Genomic DNA, 16,872 nt, shown 5'->3' on the forward strand with positions numbered 1-16,872 from the left:
CAACCTCTCCTGGAGCTGGATGGCAGAGCAAAGGCAGGGCAGTAGTGAGAGGTCACATATTGTCTTAGACTTGCTTGTACAGTTGGAAAGAAACAGAAAACCAAGCTAGGTTTTGAACTGTTCAGGACCCAAAAGAAGAAAAGACCTGCTCCGACAAGCCTCTTCTCACAGGTGGGTACTGCTTTGGTAAGTGTGGGAAGTACCCGAGAATTTACAAAGTGAGGGAAATGTTGGGCACGCCAAAGCCTGTAAAGGTGGTAGGAAAGTTTCTAATGGCAGAGGGATAACTGGAAGAAAACTTCTCAGTCTTTGCTGGAGGGAAGGAAGGAGTGGTTTCAATGTTCTCATTCTGGGTTGCGCACTGCAAAGGGGCATTCCATGTTTTGTAGGAAAGTCCAGACTAGAAGGATTTAGGTAATTGTTAATTTGCCTCTGAGGTGATTCATCTCAATCTATCCCTGTATTTTGAACTTCGTGAAAGTAGCATTGTTTTGGATAACACTGAGGGGCTGGACAATTTGACCATGCAGGGTTATAGGGTTAACATCAACACAGAAAATGTTAGCATTATTGTTGAGGTCCAGATTCCTTAACTGGGCCTGGGCCTCCTCCAGTTGCCATTTTTGTGATAGCAGCTGCCATCCAGAAGTTATGATCACGAGCATCTTGCCATAGGCTTTAACCTCAGCCAGCTGATCAGTGATTTTATTTGTCAGTGTGAACAATCTAGATGATACAGCATGCAATCTGTTGCAGCAGGTACTGGAAAATCCAGATGGGGCAAGAGAAATCCTCAATCTTTGTGCCATTATACCACATCAAACTCCTGCCTCTGGAGCACAAGACTAATCCCAAGACTGACTGGAGGCTATAGCTTGGCTGTGTGGCAGCTTCCCAATCACATCCAGGCAGGTTACACCATCCTCTTGGGACCTCCCTCCAAGGGCAGTGCAGAGATCCCCAAAGATACTGATGTCAATGCAGCAGCAGGCAGCTGAAGCAAAGCTACAAAACCCATTTCATCCATTAGGGGTTTCACCAGCAGCTCCTGATGTGCAGTGCTCCTTCTGCTATCACTGCGAGCACGGAGTGGTACCCCTCTGCTATGTTTCATCCTGCTTTTTCAGGCAGAGCTAACAGAGTCAGCAATGTGACTTGTCCAAGGCCACCCAGAATGAGCACAGGGCTTGGGATAGGATCCATGTCTCCTCACTCACAAGTTCAAGGGGGTGTTTGCCTTTTTTTGAAGAACATGACCTTCCTTCCTGTAGGTTGCTGAGCAGCCTGGCACCAGCCATAGCAAACAGCCCTGCTTCGGCTCTATACAAGAATAAACTGGGCACAATTTCCAAGTGATCCCAGGGCCGTCTGCTGGGACACAGGGAAAGAGCCTTCCAATCCAAACAAAGCAGGGAAAGCGCTATGCAAAATCGCTTCTTCATCCCCTTCCTTCACACTCTTTCTCTTTGAATCTTGTTGACAGAGGATGTTTCTCCTGGCCGTAGCCTAGTAGTTGGTATACCCTCCACATGGGCTTCTGTGGCCCCCAGGGGTAGAAGTGCTATATCACAGAGTTTCAGGGTTTCAGGAACTGGCTTCATTTCACATGGGTATGAAATCTTGCCTTCTCTTAAATCTTCCACAAAGGAAATGCTGCCCCCCAGCAAATTTATTCAAATGAATAACTAGATGGATAGATAGAGAAATAAAAAGAGAAATGTATTTTCTTGGGCAGTTCCAAATGGTTCATTTCAAGGAAACTGGTGATTTTTTTCTTTTAGATATTGAGTGTTTCTACAGGGTCTGGCTGCAGGTGAAGGGTTTGGAGGGCCTTGTGTAACACCCCCCTGCTCCAGCACTTCTCCAACGGAAGTGCATCCGCCAGCTTGATAACAAAGCATGTGGCACAGGAAAGAGAAAATTTAAACCCAAATTTACATCCCAAAGAGAAGCCAAAGCAAATTTAATTTAAAATGCCAAAATAGCACATTTGGGCACAGCCAGAACTTTTCCTTTCCTTTTTATATGATCGTGCAAAACTTTTAAGTTGAGATGACTCTCGGGTCGCTGAAGGACCTCCATCAAAGCTTACCAAATAGCCCAAGAGGAGATTTTTTCATTTCCTGATAAAACCAATTTTCTAATGGATCAAACACTACTCTCTTGGTTTTTCAAATGCACTTCTGCAGGGAGGACTAGGGAAAAGGATTGACTACAGGTACCCTCAGTGCTGAATCCTGATTTCAGCTTTGGCACTTGTTCTGCTGTGTTTAGGGATGTCCTTTGGCACAGCCAGTTTTTCCCGTGAAAAACAAAAGAAACAGCTTTTGCAAGAGCCTGTTTATAGCACTGTCAGGAAGCACCAAGCTAACCGAAAGTACCTGTGTGCTGTATGGGAGCAGCCTAGCTCATCCCTCAGCTGTGTCTACAGATGCGCTTGGCAGAGCATGGCAGAGGTTCTGCTCTGCTTTTCTACCTCTGTGTTTTCTGGAAATCAGAGAGCAGGAATGACTGGAAACACCAGGGACTTGGGATGCACAGGGATATTTGACTTCTTGTTGAAGCTGTGCAAATGGTCTCAAAAATCAGGCCCTCCTCTAAGGCTTGAAATCTGGCATCAAAAGACCAGATCACCATACACTATTAGCCATTTCTGGAAATCTCAGCCAGTCCTGCGGAGAATGAGAAAACCTGCCCCTGGAAGTTAAAAGAACAATCCATACATAAGTGGGTTTAGCAGCTACTGTGTGTCCTTGCTGAACTAAGTTATTTAACCTGAGACTAAGTTTCTTCCCAGGATCCTAGCCCTGCATGGCATGTTTTCTCTGTTGGAGATTCAGTACTTGTACATCATGTAGTAAATATAAAAAAGGAGGTTTACAGCCCAGTGAATAGAGAAATCTCTTTCCAGGTCAATGCAAGAAATTATAGAGCATTGGAAAGCCCTAGTTTTATCTCCTGCCAAAGGAGGGATTAAGCTACAATGATTCCCAGGCCCAGGGTCTTTTTTTTTTCTTCCTTTTGCCTTTGCCTTCTTTGAGTGCAAATTGACAGAGACGAGTTTTCACTCCAAACAGCTGTCTGTTATTTGAATGGAGTCAGTTCCTAATCCCACACATGACTGCCATCAGAGGCTGCTGTAGTGGAAATGTTTCTAGTATCAAAACAAAGCCTCTGGCACAGAGATCTGTTTGAGGGGGCTCTGCCTGTAACCTCTGCTTTCAAATACTATCTTTTCTCTGAGGCATTGCTCTGCTGGCTACCAAACCAGTCATTACCCATTTAATGGGCAGTTTGAGCGGCAGTTTTGCAGAAGGGCTTGCAGGAAGGTTGCTGAAGCACTGCCAGCGAGACCAGGGAGCAGTGGTATCCACCTGGCAGAAAGCCATGGCCTCTCAAAGCTCTACACCAAATGACTACTGTCTTGAGGGGTAAGGAGAAGTGGTGATGAGTTCCTGCCAGGTGCAGCAGGCATCTCCTGTGTGATTGCCCCATCTTCTCAGGTGCCCTCACGTAAATAGTAGGAGGGTCTACAAGTGGAACCGAGTGATAACGAGGACAGTGGTTCATTTAGCATGGAGGTTTCACTGAGGTTAAGTAATCCTATGCCCTGGAGGTTAGCAAATGTGACACTCACCTACAAGAAGGGCCAGAAGGGCAACTACAGACCTGTCAGTCTGACGTCAGTGCCAGGGAAGCTTATGGAAAAAGCTGCACAGTAGAAAAGGACCGTGCAGATGCTGAGTGATGCTGCTGACCATGAGCATCTTGTGCCCAGGCAGACAGGAAGGCCAATAGCATCTGGCCTGTATAAGCAATAGAGTGGCAAGGCAGCGATCATCCCCCTGTGCTAGGCATTGGTGAGGCTGCACTCTGAATCCTGTGTTCAGTTCTGGGCCCCTCACTACAAGAGAGACATCGAGGCACTGCAGTGGGTCCAGAGAAGGGCAATGGAGCCAGTGAAGGGTCTGGAGCACAAATGTGATGAGGAACGGCTGAGGGACCTGAGGGGGTTCAGTCTGGAGAGAAGTCTCAGAGTGGACCTTATCACTCTCTACAACTGCCTGACGGGAGGTTGTAGTGAGGCGGGGTCGGTGTCTTCTCCCAAGTAACAAGCGATAGGACAAGAGGGAACTCTTGCCTCAAGCTGCAAGAAGGGAGGTTTTGATTGGGTATTAGGAACATTTCTTCACTGAAAGAGCTGTCAAGCATTGGACCAGGCTGCCCAGGGAAGTGGTAGAGTCACCTCCCTGGAGGTATTTAAAAGACGTGTAGATGTGGCACTTAGTGACATAATTTAGTGGTGGACTTGGCAGTGTTAAGTTAATGGTTGGACTCAGTGATTTTAATGGTCTTTTCCAACCTATGTGATTTTATGATTCTGTGAATTAAGAAAAGATGCACTCTGTTTTGCATAATTATAAAGGAGGAGAATCAATATAAGATGCTCAAATGAAAATCAGTTGTTGGAATCCTCGTATTTATTTTTGCTTTTAATGTGTGTTTTCCATCCCTCAATTTTCATTTGGAAATTAGAGCTTCAAGTGAAGTGGGCTGAATAATGAATGGGATTGTTCTGAGAATTGTACTTCCCAAAGATCAGTTGCTGGAAATGCTTATACCAACCATTAATACTAAAATCTCTAGAAGTTTGTGTAGAATAAACATTCTAGGTATTTCTCTAGTTACTTTCCAATCCGTACTTGTTTTTCAGAAACTCAAAAGGTCATGCACTGTTGATCTACATAACATTTAATTCCAAATATTGCAATCTTTGTTTGCCTCAGGAGAAATAACCTATCAGGCGCCATAATGCTACCCAGTACTCTCTTACCCCTCCTGTTGACAATTTCCACCCCGAATTTTGTCAAAGGACTTGCTCTGTTTCCCTCACGACCTATCTGTATGACCATTAACTTTTGTTGTTCAAGAAGTCTGTCCATTCATTCCAGCAGGAACTGTTTCTTACAGCAAAGAGGATGCTGCATCTCATCTTGCCCACATTTACACCAAGAAGACTTGTCACAGAGTTAAAAACACACAGAAGCAAAGAGCATGAAGAGACAGCTCAGAGAGGTTGGTCAGCAGAAGTGGCCTCCAGAAAAGAGCGTGCTGCTGTGGAGCACCCTGTTTAAAGGACGCTCCCTTTCATCATACCCAGCTCACAGACACACTGACCTCTAATTTCTCTGCCCTTATGGGGAAAAGCCAGAAGATAGAAAGTTTTCAGTCCTAACTGAGTAACCGTTGTCAGGAGCCCAGCAACACCTGATGAGGAGCAATTTGTTATTAGCCCCTTGGGAGGCTTCTGCAGGAGGTGGCAGCTGGATCAGAGCCACAGACATCTATGAGCTGTGGGTTTTGTCTGCCGTGGAGATGGAAGGGCCAGCAGTGTGAGGACCGATCTGGATGATGGGCTCCAGAGTCTGCTCTTGGGCCATGCCAGCAATTGGACCAATCCACTGATCTGTGGTGCAAGTCCAAGGAGAAAGCCCCTAAAGGGGGGCAGGACACAGAAAACAAGGTTGTATGGGGAGCGATGTCTTCTGCACACCATATGCTGTGGTTTTCTGCAAAGAGGCCATAAACCCAGAAATATTTGTTTGCTTCTCTGTTCTTTAGGTGAATAGAAATTCCCCTTTTCATCACTGAAATAACTGATCATCTCAGAGATGGGATCCATACTGCTTTCAAAACTCTCCAGGTGACTTCAGTCCAACAACACTAAAGCCTTTGCCTGGGATTAGGGGAATTTTACTCAGATCTCTGTCCTGTGTGACCTGAGATGTGCCCTGAGGGTGGGAAAAGGCAGGATGAGAAGTTCTCATCACTTCCCACACCTCAGACATTGGCCTCTGCTCCTGCCTCAACAGTCTGCCTCAACTACCCCACTGCATGGTAGGACAAAAGCACTGGGGTAAAACATCTCCCTGTAGCTTTTTTATTGAAAGGATGTTTTTAACCCCATTTCAAGGGCCTGAGGCATCTGTCCACAGCTATCTGTCCTGGCCCATCAGGAGCAACAGCTACTGGCAGCACATAGGCAGGAATGGGTGAGATTGCTAAAAAATAAGGACATCTCAGGCCAAGCTCTCCACCAGACCTAGCGTTTTATAATCCAGCCCTTTTATTTAGCTTCAGAGACTCCTGTCTTCCTCTGTAAAGTGCAAATAAAACTTTTCTTCCTTTCAACAGAGGGAGGTCTAGAGGGAGGTATTGATCTCTATTGACAGATGCTGTTCAATCGTCTCAGGTAGGCAACACTATCTGGAAAAGGTTATTTACATGTGCATTTTCTCACAGTTTGGGACAAGGGGATAGTAATGAGAGAGAATCTTCAGACAGCAATGAAAACTTCAGTCTTTACCTGATATCACAGCCATGGAAGTGGGACATTAACAAATTCTTGTTTAACCATATGAAGACAGGCTGAGGAAGTTGGGGCTGTTCAGCCTGGAGAAGAGAAGGCTGCGTGGAGACCTCAGAGCAGCCTTCCAGTATCTGAAGGGGGCCTATAGGGATGCTGGGGAGGGACTCTTCATCAGGGACTGTAGTGACAGGACAAGGGGTAACGGGTTCAAACTTAAACAGGGGAAGTTTAGATTGGATATAAAGAGGAAGTTCTTTACTATAAGGGTGGTGAGGCACTGGAATGGGTTGCGCAAGGAAGCTGTGAATGCTTCATCCCTGGCGGTGTTCAAGCCAGGTTGGACAGAGCCTCGGGTGACATGGTTTAGTGTGAGGTGTCCCTGCCCATGGCAGGGGCATTGGAACTGGATGATCTTAAGGTCCTTTCCAACCCAAACTGTTCTCTGGTTCTATGGATGTTTTTCTTTGCAAGTAAGCGACAATGTTCACTCTGACAGTTTATTTGGGGTAAATTTGTGAGGTTTTAGTTTTTAACATTTTTATTTTTTTTATTTTTTTTTATTTTTTTAGAATTTTGGAGGGACAACTTTTCAAAAGCAGCAAAAAAATTGAAGAAGAGATTTTAATGAAAAATCACTTTTGGACCTTTCCCCAACTCCTCACCTGAAGAAGACCGTCCTTAATCACGATGTTTCCAGGATTTTTGTATCACTTTAAGGAACAGAAAATGGTCAAAGCTTATTTGCAGGGTGGGTAGGCAGAGAAAAACTATTTATCTGTGGTGTCTTTAATACAAATGGCACCATTGTAAGACAGTGAATAAGCACGTTCCATTCATCCAAGCGGTAAGCTGAAACATTTGCTTATTTTTCTATGTCTTTCCCAAGCAGCTTTGCTGGTCTGTAAATCTCCATGGATCATGTTCAAAATGGCTGCACAGGTCAGTTTGTGTAGCATCCCCCAGACTTGATCTGCAGTGGTGTTACTTTGGGGGGTTTTGCCTTTCCTGACAAGGAACAGATACGTGGAGATGGAGGGGTAATCCTGAAATGCTTTAAACAAATGCTTTTGTTAATGCACATCCCACAAGCCACAAACCACAAATGCTCCAGGGGACCTTTGCCAAGGGTTTCTTAAATGTCTGTTCTGAGAAACAGCCCCTCTTCATCATCCTCCTGGCCCCTCACAGCCCAGCAGAAGGTCAGGGTGGTCTGGGAGACCAAGGCATCGGAAGGGAGGATGATGGACTGGACATTGCTGGCTGGGTCCTCGGTTGGTCGTGTAGGACCACGGAAGGGTGGGAGGACATCCCTCCTCTCTGGGCATACAGCATGTGTGCACACACACCATCGGACGTGCAGGAAAGCAGGTTTCTGCAGCAGGGTCCTTCAGATAAGGATGTCCCAGCTCTGCTTTCTTCCACAAACTATCAATCTGCTTCTCTGCCACAAGCCTCTCCCTTGCTTTCCCTGCTTCAAAACAAAAGGCCTGTTCAGGGAATGACAAAGTGCAACTGGATAAAAATGAAAAAAAGGCCTTCATCTTTCCTTCTTCTCCTCTTAGGGTGTCGGAAAGGGCATGCTCTGCATGCAAAAAAACCTGCTGACTTCCCACTCCGCTGGAGAAGGCGATCTGAAACCAACAAAAATAATTGTCACTGTGTTTAGCCAGAGTCAATAAAAGCTCTAAGGGCCTGGCAGTGTCAAACTCGGGAGAAAATAAATTGCCAGTTCATGAGGACTCCTTACAATGTGTACTGAAAAGAAGTTTTCTTTCCTTTCTCCTCAGAAAAAGGTGATGGAGAGGGAGCGGGAGAGAGCTGAGACGGGGGAGAGCCTGGCAACATATATTTCATGTCTATTGATATTGTTTTAGCAGTGAGCAGTAAATTGTGGGGTCTTGAATGACAGCATAAGAAAGAATAAATAAAAGCACTGCTCACACTGATTGCCTGTTGGATCACATAGTAAATCTGAAGTAAAGTGTCTTATCCGTAGAGACAGGCAAAAAAGTTGTAAAAGCAATAGAGCAACATGATCTATCTCTTCCTATGATTTTCAATATCCACTCTGAGACACAGTCAAGGGGCCTGATTTCAGAATCAAGAAGAATCATGAAGAGCTCAGCATAGTCTCCTTACTGCTAGATAGCAATAAAATGAAGATTAGGCACCTTAATTTTTCAGTTTTATCCCTGAAAAATGAAGGTGCCTGATTCTACACCTATGGGGGATCAGACTCGGAGGGGATCAGACTCTATAACCATGCCTGATTTTACTCCTTAGTTCTGCCAATCTCTCTAATAGCACTGCCCTCCCCTTTACAGATCTCTCCTCACCTAAAACCACCAGCCTCTTTAAAAAACTGAAGGCAAAACCAGAGTTCTAATAGCTTCCAGATACCACAAGAGCAGGAGGGACAGTCGTGTCCAGGTGATGTTCTTATTGAATGTTTTAACAATATTAAACAGAATATGGTAAAACGTAGAGATGAAAAGGGCAGAAAATAAACAGTGCTGTTTGTGTTTCCTTTTCTGTGTTGTTTGCCCTTACCCTGGGTAAACCTCCTATTTTAGCCTTGTTTGTCTTAGCAGTGTTAGGTGCACAGCATGAGGGACTTAATTTTCCACCTGAAGCTATGTCTTCTGTGTTGTTAGACATCCATGCAGACCTTAAACATGCATGGTATATATGGACCTACCTCTGAACATCCTACTTTGTGCAGGAAATACTTCTTTTCAATGAAGGACATATTGCCCAAACAATACTGACCTGTGTCATCTTTTCATAGTTTAAGCAAAAAATGCTCATTCAGTGATTGCAGAGTGTTCTGGTGGGCATGAAGGTAACACAGAGAGCTGAGGAGCAGCATGCACAGGGATGGGGTTGAAAGGAAGCAGCCAAGTGACCATGTTTTCTTTAGAAACCTCAGAATAGATGGAAAATGCTGGCCAGCGAGCAGGGTGGGGAGTTGTGTTTATGTGTTTCTTTGGCCCATCTGCCACGGAGACCTTGATAACCCCAAGAAGGAAGGAACATCCCCACCAAACAAATAGGTAGAAATACCATCTTCCCACTCCCAGAACAAGAGGCCTATGTTGCTTGGACAAGGTGACCATCATTTGCACCCTTGAAGCTGGACCTGTACTGAAGAAGGCTGAACCAAAAAGTGGGCTGTTTTTCTCCTGTTCGGATCTGCCATCCCATGGCTACAAACTGAGGCGGCTTTCAGAAAGGCAAAATGAGTTTCCATAGAGAAATGCAAAAGGCTGAACATACAGCTACCCAGCACTGGAAAACACCCACTGCTGCACATAAAGCCTCGTACCATGTTTTTAATTAGATATGACAGCTCATGGTTCAAGCATGTGAGGAATTCCAGGCTAAATGAAAAGTGAACAGGCAGAGATCAATAGGGATAAAGAGGCAGCGATAAGGAGAAGAACCTGTTTAATCTTGTTTTTATCTCTGTTTATTTATCCTCTGTCAGCAGTGCCCTCCTGATCAAACACCCAGGCATGTAGAATCCAGTGCACCTAGTCCTTGTGACATGACAGTAACAACAGAGCTGGCACTCATATCCCTGTCCACCCCATCTCTTGGCAAACAGTGTTGTGGGCTGGCTGACAGGCAGCCATCGCTGCCCGTGTTTGCTCTCCAGCGCTCATCAGCTCATTGAGGCACTCAACTCTGCTGTGCCTCCTCTCTTTTCCTTTGCAGCTGATAGTGTGTCACTCCTCTCATACACCTTCACACTTGACAGCTTGCATAGCAGCCAGGCTAGATGGGCAAGGAGAGCCCATGAGGTGTTAGAAAATGGAAGTGCTTGTCCCTCACCTCCTGTCATCTCAAGCAGCCCAACTCTTCTCAAGCTATTTTTACTCTCATTTTATTTTTTAAGGCATAGAAATTGCAGCTTGCATCGCCCTTTAAATAAAGCATTCTGCAGATGAGAGGGTGAGGGTCTTTTGGGGATCGTGGGGCTCAAAGACAGGGCTGGGCACTGGTTAAGTGGGGATTTAATCTCTGATTTACACTCACCCTCATGGCTCTGCTCTATGTCAACTCCAAATTTGGGCCCAAAATATATTTCTTTGCTCCTTGGGGTTTCACCAGTCTGTTTATACAAGGCAGGGGTGCTGGGCAGCCTTTTCAGTGGAGAGAATTGCAGGAAAACATGGCTGGGATTTTCATGAAGCATGGAGACCAATATTCCCATCTGTACCAGGGCCCTTTCCACTGCCTGAATACACAATTAAAGTAAGCCCCAGGGCAGTTGCTTGATTTAGAGCAGCTGAGGGTATAGCTGGATTTTCGGAGAGCACACATGCTGTGACTCCAGAGGAGCAACCAGTCTCTAAAGTACAGAATATATGGCAGCCCATACTTAGCCATATATTCTCTGAGCTATTTCCAGCCCTGCAGACGCATTGAATAAACCTAATTCAAGCAAGGCTATTTTAACGTATCATTGCATCTATTTCCAGGATGATTTGTGTGCCAAAAGTGTGACATGGCTTGCCTTCCATACAAGGATTTTCTACTGAATATTGCACAAGGTAAAATATTTCCAGCTTTGTCCTAATCGCCAGAAATCTGTACCTGCAAATTAGCAGCTTCTGTAAGGCACTGGAAAATATTCATTATCATAACTGCTAGCATATCATAGGTTTAACTTCCAGTCTACGTCAATGCAAAGGGAAGATGTTGATGGCACATTTAAGCCCTTGCATTGAAAGTGACATTACCAAAGAGTTAATACAGCACTTTAATAAACCCAGATTAATTTCTTCCTAAATTTAAGATATTTCATTGGAATACCCAAGCTAAACTCGGTGTAGACTGTTTGTAGTCTGCAGAGGTTGCCCAGAGAATGAGCTGATCCATCTTGCATCTTTTAGTGGTGCCTCATTCTTTCTGCTGTCTAAAGAGACCTTGAGTGATGGTGCTGCTTGCTTAAATAACTACACTTGTAACAGATGAATCAGGTCAAGGCATTTTTACAAATTACTTTTTAACCTCTTCAGCACCTTTGAGATAAGCAAAGGATTCACAGATGTTCTATGCCAAGAAAAAAATGCTGTTTTCTTTACACGTTTTCCAATGTTCACTGGGGACAGAGGGTGTGTTTGAGATGGGACTGGCAGGATGTTGTTGTTTATCTGTCCAAATCAGGCTAAAAAAATCTCTTTTCAGGATCACTAGCCAACAAACAGCAGTGTGTTTGAACAACATAAAGCTCTTAAGGTTGCATTCATAGATTAGACTTCCAGCTGACCCATCTATAACTATCGTGTTATCATCCAGGATGGCCCACGTCTGCACTATCAGCACAACTACTGTGCTATCAAAACTTCACTGCTAACCCTCATCCTCCTTCAGAAGCAAAAAGCCATGGGGCTGCTAAGATCTCCCTGCATGTCTCCTCACCTAGGTCCTGCAGCATGAAGTCGTACTGTGTCTATCTGCAGCCCTTAAAGACAAGCCCACTAAGCATTACCGTAAGTCACTCTGTTCAGGGCCATCACTTCTTGGTGGGAAGAGCAGTGATTAAAGCTTTATTTTTTGCCATATCATCAAAGACTGTCCAAGCAATGAGAGGTAAAAATCCTCAAATTACCAATTGTTCTTCACCTAAGTGTTCAGTTTCTTCTCAACAGGTTTGACTTCTTTCACGGTGTGTTTGTACTTGAAGAAATTCCATGTATCCCCTTCTAATCCTTTCTTAAACTTCACCCTTACCATGCCTCTTGTCATGACCCATGGAGCTATCAGAGAGCTGTTGACAACTCCTTACATTATCAGTCACAGCTATCTTACTATCACCTTGCTCCCTTTTGTCCAATTAGCTGTCTTTACCTCCAGCAGGTAGGCACAAGAATCAGATTTCTTAGACGCTATGCTGACACAGATAATAACTACTTGAAGTGTATTTGGGGCTTGCAAGGGCTGTAGCAGTGAATGGGGTGAGGAGTATCATACCAACCTGATGAGCTACCTGGGATCTGGATGTGCACGGGAGGAGCTGGGGTATTTAGGCTTGGGCCGTTCCTCACCAAGGCACCCTTTTTATCATTCCAATAGATTCATATTAAGTAATTTTTAATATTATTTAGCTCTTAGTCAGAAAAGAAATGCAAGCACCAAAGCTGGCATTGAACCCCAGCACACAGGATGAATTCGAGTCTGTGTGTCCCTCCTCAGCTGAGGATATGGACCTCATCAATGTTTACAAATATGTGAAGGGTAGGTGTCAGGATGATGGAGCTAGGCTTTTTTCAGTGATATCCAGTGATAGGACAAGGGGCAATGGGTGTAAACTGGAACATAGGAAGTTCCACGTTAACATCAGGAAGAACTTCTTTACTGTAAGAGTGACAGAGCACTGGAACAGGTTGCCCAGGGGAGTTGTGGAGTCTCCTACACTGGAGATATTCAAGGCCCGCCTGGACAAGTTCCTGTGTGATGTACTGTAGGTTACCCTGCTCTTGCAGGGGGGTTGGACTAGATGATCTTTTTAGGTCCCTTCCAACCCTTGGGATTCTGTGATTCTGTGATTCTGTGATCCAGAGTCCCCTGTAAGAAAAACAGAGGCAAGTTGTGAAATACAGGTCTGAGTCATGTTCAGAGCTAGAACTCCCAGTGTATTCAGATCCAAGAAATGCAGGAACCAGGAAAAGAAAAAAAAAAAAATAGAGAGAAAGAAGGAAAGGAGGGTGAAGAAGAGAAACCAGGGGAAAAAAATCTTTGCTACGTCTTGAAGAAAGCAAAGCAAAGCACTTTATTAGATGTTAGTGATACATTAATATTTGGCTGCATATTTCTTTCTGTTCTAACACCTTTGCTGTATTATTTCTTTCTTCAAACTAGCTGTCTCTCAATCTGCTGAAGAAATACATCTTCCCACTATTCTTTAAGTGTAAGGTGCATCGAGCAATGTCTGCCAACTATTTTTGCTCCAGCCAGGGACTGCAGCCCGGGCCTTTGTTAGCATTTTCTCCTCTCTGGGTTCTCATCCATGGCTGATACTTACGAATGTGCCAAGTGAGAGAAGCATGTAGTTTTGCTTACCCACATAGACTGGCACTTCTTGTCCCAGACCCTTTGTGTCCATTTCTATTTTCTTATCTGTTTTATTTTCTGATCCCTTTGGCCAGTTTGGAGCAGTCAATGGCTTTTTGTTACAAGTGAGTGGTGGTACAAGGTGTTCAGCACAGACCAGAGCACAGAAGAGGCAAGAGTGTATAACTCCGGCCAAACTGGGATTAAGGAGATCTTTTAAGAGGTACGTTTGTATTTCTGTTGACCTTTTAGATGCAATGACTGGCTTGCCTCATTTCTTCAACCAAATCTGGCCTGCCTTGTACTGCACAGGCTTGATGAGCATGCATCTGGGGTGGTTGCTTTGCATCCAGTGGCAGGAGTACACCCACAAGCAGAAGAAGCCTGGCAGTCCACGGTTCCATATAGCTTTTGGAGAACTCGTTATCTTCCTGAGAGATCATGCTCTTTCCACTGCTCACCTGTGTAAATGGAGGAAGGGATGGTTTATATTTATTTATGTATTTATGTATGTGTTTATTTATTTATTTTTAAGAGTGCTTTACTCACCCTGATGCCCCCAATGAACTCAAAATTTTATCCTCTGGTTTCTAAAAATCAGACCTACTGATGCCCTATCAAGACTGAATTCACCTGTAGTGATCAAAATGCCACCAAGCATAGCCATTATTTCTATACTAGAAAGGGGGTGTCCATGTTCATGCTTGTGTGGAGGGGAAAGGTGAGGAGCTTGTGCTTCATTTTGGCACCTACCAGAACAATCATCCTAAAGCAAGTGTACTTGTATTAATATGTTGAAGTTTCTCCCAGATAAAGCAGAACTGAAAGCAGAAACTTTCATTGCTAGTCTTATGTGCATGATCTCAAGATTGACATACAAAGCACCTCTAAACTGGTCTGGTGTTTAGGAGACCTGGTTTTCCACTTGTCGCTGCCTTCCCACCATGTACTTCTAGGATTGTTCCTTTGAGACAGTGTCCTGGGTTCAGCAGTAGCAGTCATTTTTCTCCTTCTCAGTAGCTGGTGCAGCACTGTGTTTTGACTTTCAGCCTGGGAGCAGAGCTGATAACACCGATGTTTTGGTCTCTGACCGAGGACTTTCTGAGTCTCATGCTCTCTGTCAGGGAGGAGGGAAAGCCGGGAGGAAGCAGAGACAGGACACCTGACCCAAACTAGCCAAAGAGGTATTCCATTCCACAGCACGTCATGCCCAGGATGTAACAGGTACCTACCCGGAAGGGCTAGTACACTGTGGGGTTGGACGAGGTATCGGTCGGTGTTTGGTTGGGGTGGGGCGGGTTGTCGGTTGGTGGGTGGTGAGATGCTGCATTCTCTTCCCTTGTTATTGGCTTTATCATTATTATTATTGGTGGTAGCAGTAGTGATTTGTGTTGTACCTTTGTTACTAAACTGTTCTTATCTCAACCCGTGGGAGTTGCATTCTTTTGATTCTCCTTCCCATCCCTCCAGGAGTGGGGGGAAGAAGAGGGGGGGGTGAGTGAACGAGCTGCATGGCTGGGTTTAAACCACGACAGACAGGCCCCATCAAGTCCAGCTCCTCAACTTGGCAGTGGTCTGGTGCTTCTTGGCCATGGATACTGACCCTTTGGCAGAAATCTGTCATTAGGAAGAAAGAGGCAGCATACCTTACTGAGCATGGTTCACCTGCTGTCATGTGGGCACCTTTTAAGATGCTCCAGGGGTGTCCATGAACCATAAATCAAGCCATTGATGAGTAAGTAGCTCATTGGGTGTAGGTACATCTAGTGCAGACATCTAAGGGCAAGTGAGAGTAAGCCCATGAGTCTTACTCTCATTCAATACCTAATGATATTAAGAGTTAAAATTCCCAAAGTGGGGATTGCAGATGTGTTCTGTATATTTATCATTAGCTAATATAGATATACCCCATCTGACAGCGATTAGATGTCTAAAGGGGGATGCCAGCCACAGATTACACAGTATAAAGAATAAATAGAAGTGCTGTTCAGGCTGGTTCATTTTAACCTTTTTAATAGCTTGATTTTTTGAGGTAGCTCTATGATCCATGAAGCACTTTTGCCTTCTTTTGTCCTGCCTCTGAAACTCAAGGCAATATTTGAAAATACTAGAATTAAGGGGAAAAGCTACCCAGATGTGTAAACTGGGCATAGCACACTGACAGCACTGATGTCCTAGTGAGCAGAAAATGAACTGATACAGAATGAGTTTCAGAACTTAACAGTAGATATAAGGAAGGATCTGCACACTGTTCAATAAATCTAAGACTCCTGGTGATCCAGATGGTCCCTTTGCTCTTTTACTGATGTGTGATCATTAGCAGAGATGTGTAGCCCATCAGTAAATCAACCTAAATACTTTGTTATAATAGTCCTCATTACAGAACATTGATAGATTAACTGTGCTCCATTTGAGTTTATGAGCAAAGCTCTTTGCTCTCCCTGGCAGTGTGATTGATGTGAGGTTCACATACTTAACATTAGAGACCAGTATTTATAGCCTTAAAAACATCAAGAAAAAAGCAAAATGTCTGCTGTGACAGCATATATAGTACAAGTGTCAAATCTTATCATGGATCCTCTCATCCATTATAGCTTCAAGAGCTGCTATCTTACACCAAGCTGACCTAGCAGACCTCAGAGCCTCATTGTAACATTCTTTGTGTGGTAATCCAGTTAAGAGCAAAATGTGGGCTAAGTGAGACATAGCTTAACACTTTCATATACTCAATAAAAACGTTACTGGGAAAGAAATCATCGGCAAGTCAAAGTCATTCTTCTCCAAGGGGGAAGGATAGAGTGAAACTTAGCTAAGTGAAGTGATTTTTTTTCCCTTCCCTGCTGTACAAACAAATTGTGCTGCTGCTACTGATGTGTGTGTGGTGCAAATGTGGAGGGGGGACTGTAGGTTAAGGTTGAGGCATGGTCCAAGCCAACCACCACACCAAACTTTGCAATGATTAGAGTTGTTTTCAGTGATGCTGTTCTTTTATCAAGGGGGTTTGAAACTTAGCAGAGGCTTGCAAAAGAGTTATAATGAGTTTGTCTACATTGCAGCTTGGAAGTTTCAGTGAGCACAATCCATGTTTGTGTTGGACTCGTACGGGCCTCACAATCCAAAATCTTGAGTGAGGGAAATAAATATCTCAAGTTTGGACATCCTGTTGCAAAGTCAGACTTCTCAAACAGACTTCGGTTGCCCTCCACCCCCTGTAATAGAGATGTGCCTGTAATAGGCACGATATGCTTGCAGTGCTGACCTGCTCAGTGGTTGCCATCGCAATGTGTTTCATAGATGAGCTCAGAGATAGCTTGACCAGGTTGATTTATTAATATGCTCCTATAATAGGACAGGTGTTACCATATGAATAATACTGGCTCTATTCAGGATACCAGTTAAGCACTCAAAAGCACTGAAACATGCACGTAATCACAGGTACTCCT

General features: G+C 44.4%; 1 long non-coding RNA gene across 1 annotated transcript; it reads left to right on the forward strand.

Moving 5' to 3' along the window:
• Window positions 1–6,164: 6,164 nt before the first annotated feature.
• On the forward strand, window positions 6,165–8,076 carry LOC136007433 (uncharacterized). The gene is made up of 3 exons (XR_010609699.1): window positions 6,165–6,253; window positions 6,940–7,118; window positions 7,933–8,076. It is a non-coding gene; the product is annotated as an uncharacterized LOC136007433 (long non-coding RNA).
• The last annotated feature ends 8,796 nt before the right edge of the window (window positions 8,077–16,872 follow it).

Source organism: Lathamus discolor, chromosome 1 (genome assembly GCF_037157495.1).
Source record: "Lathamus discolor isolate bLatDis1 chromosome 1, bLatDis1.hap1, whole genome shotgun sequence".
Taxonomy (NCBI): domain Eukaryota; kingdom Metazoa; phylum Chordata; class Aves; order Psittaciformes; family Psittacidae; genus Lathamus; species Lathamus discolor.